General features: G+C 45.9%; 1 pseudogene; it reads right to left on the reverse strand.

Moving 5' to 3' along the window:
* Window positions 1–2,867: 2,867 nt before the first annotated feature.
* On the reverse strand, window positions 2,868–4,126 carry LOC118851392 (annotated as a pseudogene).
* Between the last annotated feature and the right edge of the window lie 2,915 nt (window positions 4,127–7,041).

Genomic DNA, 7,041 nt, shown 5'->3' on the forward strand with positions numbered 1-7,041 from the left:
TAACTCAATGACCTCCTCTTCCTTCCTTCCTTCCCTCCTTCCTTCCTTCCTTCCCTCCTTTCTTCCTTCCTTCCCTCCTTTCTTCCTTCCTTCCTTCCTTCCCTCCTTCCTTCCTTCCTTCCCTCCTTCCTTCCTTCCCTCCCTCCTTCCTTCCTTCTTTCCTTCCTTCCTTCCTTCCTTCCTTCCTTCCTTCCTTCCTTCCTTCCTTCCTTCCTTCCTTCCTTTTCTTCCTTCCTTCCTTCCCTCTCTCCCTCTTTCTTTCTTTCTTTTTCTGGTAACACTATAGTTAACTTCCCTCTTGTCTCCCAACCTCCCAACTGAGAAAAAGAAAAACAAAACCCTTGTAATAAATAAGCAGATTCAAGCAAAATAAATCCTCACATTGGCCATGTCCAAAATGGATGTCTCATTTCCCCCTGCAGGTCCCTCACGGGTCTGTCAGGAGATGGGCAGTATGCTTCATTGTCGGTCATTTGGAATCAGCATTGGTGACTGCACTGATCAGGGTTCTCTCAAAGGCAGCTGCCATTACAATGCTGTTAACTGTATGCATAGTCCTCCTAGTTCTGCTCATTTCACTGGAATTGGTTGGTGCAAGTCTTCCCAGGCTTCTTTGAAACCATCACTTATAATTTCTTATGTACAACAGCATCCCATTACACGCATGCACCCTAATTTGTTTGGCCATTCCTTAGTTGACAGGCACTTGCTTAGCTTCCAGTTGCTTAGTAGCCCAAAAGAGTTGTTTGACATATTTTGACACACATTTGATCTTTTTGGGGTTAAATGGCTAGTAGTGAGGCTGCTGGGCCAAAGGACAAAGTCATTACATTTTGGGGGTATAGCTTCAATTGCTTTCCAGAATGGCTGGACCATTTCACAGCTCTTCCAACTTGATTATTCTTGGAATCAACCAATCAGCAAACAATGATTTATTACCTAGTATGTGCCAGGAGCTCAGTTCGTTGGCTCAAGAGTTGGAAGGACCTTCAAGGGCCACTTAGTCCAACCCCTCATTTTAAAAGGGGTTGTTTTTATGGGGCAGGAAGAATGTAGATGCTCCCAGCAACCTTTATCTTTAAAAGCCATGGCAGAAAACCCTTGATCACTGCCCTCTAGCCATGGCTGTGGGGAATATAGAGAGGAAATTAGACAAACCCCAAAAAGAACTAAAAAATTTCTTTTTAGACAATAAGCCCAGCAGATAGGTCCATACCGACAGTCACGAGAAAAGCTCAGAGAAAGATATTGCTTTGAGCCAGGGCTGGAATGGGGGTTGGGGAGGATCAGACAAAGCTTCATGGAGGGGGTACCTTTTGAGTTGGACAGACCTTGAGTAAAGTGAAAATTGTTTGACAGGTACAGATGATGGCATGTGTGTGTGTGTGTGTGTGTGTGTGTGTGTGTGTGTGTGTGTGGTGGGTGCAGGCAGAGTAGCTGAAGACAGAGAGAGGAGTCGTCCATGCTCCCAATCAGAAAAAACAGGCTAGAGCTCTTGGAGGTGAAATGTGGCAAAAGATCTGGGTTTGAAACCTAGATCTTCTGTGTGATTACTGAAGACAAATCACTTCTCCAATCTGGGCCTCCATTCTGTAATTGGAAACATGAAAAGGTAGTGTTACATGGTCTCTGAGGCTCCCTTCTCCTCTCAAGCCTATGGTCCATCATTCTTTTGTGTCCAGAGTTTGGTTATACCTTGGACTATGGACATCAGCTGTATACATTTTAAGGACATCAGGGATTTGGGGCCTCTGGCAAGTTCTTCCTTTCCATGGCAGTTTGGTCCCCAGTTTGGGGAGGGGTACAGTTTGGAGGTACAGAAGAGACTTTAGGATCTGAGCTATTCTGATACTTTTCTCATCAGGTATTAGATAAAAGCATCAACGGACCTCGTCCAGATGACATAGTGTCAAAAACTGAAGCTGGGTTAGAATTCCAAGCCTATAGCAATGATGAACTGATCCTAGTGGCTCTAACATCTGGGCTCTTATCTTGCTTGGTGTGAGGGGAAAAGGAAGGCCAGGGGCCTCAGGGATGCTATCCAAAATCATGAAGCATTTAGTGCAGAGTTTGCTCAGCGTCCAGAGCACAAGGTAGGATGTAAACTAGCCGAGCCAGCATGGGAGCCCCATGAGCTCAGAGTGAAAAGTCTACGATTTCAAAGTTACAAAACAGTCTGCTCATCAGATTAACTATGCATTTCTTTATATGTGGTAGAGCAGAAGGGAGAGAGGGGCTGGTACACAAAATGCCTCTCTTGTAAATGCACAACTTGTAAACAGGCCATACTATTAAAAGTAACAAATACACGTCCCATTCTGTTTCTCTGCCTTAGTGTATGACCTTAAAGCTTATTTAAATTGTCTCCCCTGAACACACACCCCCACACATGCCCACACACTCACATACACACACACACATACACATACACCCACAGACCCATAATATAATAGCAGCCTACCAAGATCTAGATGGTTATTCCAGGATAGCTCCCACATGGTATTAGGATTTATTAATTCAGTGAATGAATGAAAAAGCATTTATTAAATGCTTACTATGTGCAGAGCACTGTGCCAAGCCCTGGGGATACCAACAGAAAAACACACACAACCTTTGGCATTGAGGACCCTAACAGAGGAAGATAATGTAAAATCTCTGCTGCTTGTCAAATGAAAGTGTCATGATCCTTAGGGTGCAGAGACAAAGCTGAGGGTAATGCCTCCTCTTTAATACTGTTCCCATTGAAAAACTTAAAAGATATAATTGCAAAAACAGCATACAGTATTGTTTATTAGGTTCCTGATATGAGTCTGTATTAGCTGAAATTTCAATTTCTCCTAACTGGATATATTAGCGTGTTACTGCTATCAGACTTTCCCACAGAAGCCATTTTCTTGCATTTTTTCAAACTCAGACTCTGCCATCTTCTTCTAGATGTCTTTAATGTCATCACAAGTAGTTGCGCAGTGAGATGTAGTATCTGAGGTGTAGGAAATGGATTGGCTTTCTGTTCCGAAATCAGTTGGAATATGGGCATCGCTGATGCCAACAAACATCTGTTTTCAAGAGTTCTATGGCTGGTCTGATTTCTTTCTCAGGTCTCAGGATTTCATAGCAGTACCAACCATGGAAATATAATTTCCTTGTACTGTCTGCCGCCTGATTTCCTGCTGGCCTGGTTTTATGGAATTATGACCTGGCATGAGCTGGCATCATTGGTGCACTCAAAGGGCTGGCTTAGGGTACAGATAACTCTGATCCCCTGGACCACTTGTTTTTTTACCCAACATTTTACGTAACTCAGGTTGCAGCTTTCACTGGGCAATCTTTCAGATTTTACATCAACCACCTGTCCAACTTTTGTGATGACTTCAGTTGGCTTATTTGGCATGTAGATACCTCCACAAATGGCAGTTAGCTTTGCAACTCTCTGGGGCAGCCCTCCAAAGTCATAGGGCGGTTAAAGATACAGGCGTTGTGCTATATCTTGCCAAAGACTATCTCTAGAGTTGAATCCTGCTGGTGGTTTCATAATAGGGTTGATTGAAATAGTCATTTGTTCTGTAAAGGGCAAAAGGCAAAGGGCATGACCAGTGAAATCTATGACATCTTAACCCCAATCAAACTTCTTATCCACATTAGGGTCTCCCCAGGATCAACACCCTCAAAAGTTCTGGAGTCTTTTTCATTAAAGTTGACAACATGCATTTACTTTCCTGAGCTTGCATTACTCAGATAGCCCAGCAGGGGGGATGCCAGGGCTTCTGCCTCAGTGGAAGGACTTTAGTAGATTCTCCCTCCTTTGTAAATAACACTTCCTTCAGTCATTTTTAAAGTCCAAATACTGGGTGGCTTCTGTATAAAGCAGCATCTTAACCACCTGATCAGTGGGAATTAGTCTTTTCCGCTTTCCATTGAGGCTGGGTTGTGATCCTGGAATATTAAACCTTTGGTATAAACCTTCTGGGGAGGGGAGGGGAGAAATGGAGTGGATGCACTCTCAATTCCAGAGTAGGTATTTCAATCCATTGGACACAGGCCTTCTCTCCATTTACCGACATGATCACTAAAGTATGGATTTCGTGAGGCCGATGTCTGGCACGATCACATCATACTCCTCATTCATGGCAGGATCAAGGGAGGAAAGGGTAGGGGAGAGAAATGGTGAGGAGGACAAGTGCTCCAAGGGGAGGAAAATCAACCCAATGACAGACGAAAAAGAAGCTCTGCAAAATCAACTCAGTGAGGGAAGAGAAGCTCTGTGCCACCTTCTGAACTACGGGGAAGAGATAAAATGGAGAACAGGAGCAGTAGGAGGAAGAGAAGAAACTGTCCAGCTACAGTGTGGTCCTTCCTCCTTTGGAAGGGGCCGTTTCCTCAAAGGCAGGGACGATTTTGTTTTTTGTCCCTGTACCTCCGGGGTCAAGGGGAGTACCTGGTACCTAGCAGGCGCATAATAAATGCTTGTTGAATTGGATTGGATTGGATTGGATTCCAGCTGCAGATGTTGGTCTGTGTGTAAAACCAGGGCAGGAGGAATTGGGAAATGGAAATCTTTTGGAAATTCTCAGCCTCCAGCAAAGGGCAGGGGAAGGAGTAGGGGACGATTAGGAGGGTCTCTGGCTTTGGGTGGTTTTTCTTCTCTGAAGTCTCAGGAAGGAGGAGTCCTAGCAGTCCCAAGGAGGAATAGTGTGAATTGTCCAGCAGCATCATTACTGACCCCTGGGAAGGAGGAGAAATCCAGGCTTGAACGCCTGTCACCCACTCTATCTGTGACCAGTTCAGCCAAGTCTGGCATCTGGGATCCAAGTCCTGAGGGTTCCAAGGTCTCACAATGAGTGTGAGGCCATCAGGTGACAGATGCTTTGTCTTCCATGTGTTTGGGAAGAGTAAGGGCCGTGGAATGCTTCCATGTTTGCTAGATCCATGAAGGAGAAGTCTGATCTGGGGTATAAAAAGAGTGGGAAAGCATTACCTCAAGTCCGACTTTTACCTCTAACAAAGACCAAGCCGTAATCTGGCTGCCTCCCAGCACCCATATCTTGAACCCACTGGAATTCCATTAACTGTTCCCTTATGCCTTGCTGGATAAACGTTGGACCTATGTGTAAAACAATTGGGAAAGCTAAGTAAGTAATTGAAGGCAGTGAGCGTGATTATCTACAATTTGAAACAGCTGTCTAGCCTTTCATGTTCGAAGTCTCTCATCTAGGAATACAAACATCAGCCCTACAAAAACATGCAGCTGTCATGGGGGGTGCTACAGATAGTCTATGACAGACAAGCAGAATGCCCACTTTTGCATCCCCCTATTGATAGTTCTGTTGTATTTTGAATAGCTTTTCACTGGGATTCCCCCCCGCCCCAATATGGGTCAGAAAGGCCCAGAGTTTTGCTTTTCAGCTCTGGGGAATGGGAAGAACAGCATGGTCTCAGGAGGAGCATTGTATCTGTTTTTGTGGAATGGTGATGTGCTGCCCACCCTCTCCAGCATAAGGGTGCCCTTTAAATAGCCAACCTCCCCAGTCCTGACTCAAAGCTAACAAACATTTATTAGGTGCTTACTGCATGCTAGCTCAATGCTCTAAGGGAGGGAAGTCTGGTGTGTTCTTCTCCCACCTTGGACACATCTGAGCTCTGTGACTCTGGGTGAGTGGCTTAAACTTTCTGAGATTCCAAGCTCCAGAGCAGGTGCCACCTGCATTGGTAGAGGGATTTCTATCATCTGGGATTTCCCCATGCCAATGAAATCATAGTTCCAGTAAAAAAGCATAAAGCTCCATTGGAAAATAACTATTAATAATCTGTAACTATTGTGAATTCAAGCACTTAATGAATTTGTATTTTATTAATCAATCACAGCATCTCTGTACAATTGACAAAAAAAATCGCATCTCTGGATCTGTGATTTCATTGGTTTGGGGGGAAGGTTACATAAAGAAACCAACCCCTTAACCAATAGCATTAAAGAGTGGCCTGGGCTCAGCTGGCATGTCTCAGAGGCAGGCTGTGAACCAAGGTCTTCCTGGCTCAGAGTCCAGGTCTATGCAAAAAATGATTCCATGTACAGGAGGTGTGTTTGCCACAGCTTGGGCACATCGGATCTGGGGACTCAAAGCTAATGCTGCGGATGAGTGAGAGGTGTAGGGGAAAACCTGTGTCATTTCTGGTGTGCAGACCGACCTAACCTAGGACCATCTGCAGGGCCATAGGTGACCCCATCTAGAACAGGGTCATGACCACGATGATGAGGAGGAGATGGAGGCTCGGTGGGGCTCCAGGGAGAGCTCACATCATCTCTGTATACTTATACTGCACTAGATCAGCCACCAGCAGGGCTGTGTCTTTTGTGATTAACCACGTGCCCTGGGGAACGTCTCTAGAGGCCAGCACATTCTGCTCCAACTCCCAGAGGGGGCTCTCTACTGGACCTCAGCAGCAGAGCCAGTGAAGGGCCCGGGGAGGCAGAGGCTGGCAGGAGATCTGCTAAGGGAGACGGTATCCTGTGCCCAGCAGATGGGAGTGTAAGGCAAGGAAAGAAGTCGAGGGAAGAAGAGGGAGCCATGAGGATCCTGGACCATGCTTGGGATCTGTCTCACTGGGGTCCCCCGGGGCAGCTGCCAACGGCCAGACTTGACCCATTCTCGGCTTCTTCCTGCCCTTCTGTTTGCTTCATCCCTCCCCAGGACTCTCAGCTGCAGTCGGGAGGCACCCTAACCCCAACTCAGCCTCCTGAGTCTAATCCTAACCCTAAAGACAGCCTGATCCTCAGGCTTCTGTTTGTAGGAGCCCCAAACCTCATAGCATAGGGAGGAAAATATGAGGGTCTGAATCTTGGCTTACTCTCCAGTCAGGAAAACCAGCATTTACTAAGTACCTGCTGTGTATTAATTGATATTATCAGGCTTTAGAGTCAGGGAGCTGGGCCCCCTGAAGCCATCTACCCCAAACTCACTTTAGACAGGAGGAAAACTGAGGTCCAGGCAAGGTCATGTCATAGCTCCCATCTGGCCAGATCTGTGAACCCAAGAGGTATGTGAC

The sequence above is a fragment of the Trichosurus vulpecula genome, chromosome 5 (genome assembly GCF_011100635.1).
Source record: "Trichosurus vulpecula isolate mTriVul1 chromosome 5, mTriVul1.pri, whole genome shotgun sequence".
In the NCBI taxonomy this organism is placed as follows: Eukaryota; Metazoa; Chordata; class Mammalia; order Diprotodontia; family Phalangeridae; genus Trichosurus; species Trichosurus vulpecula.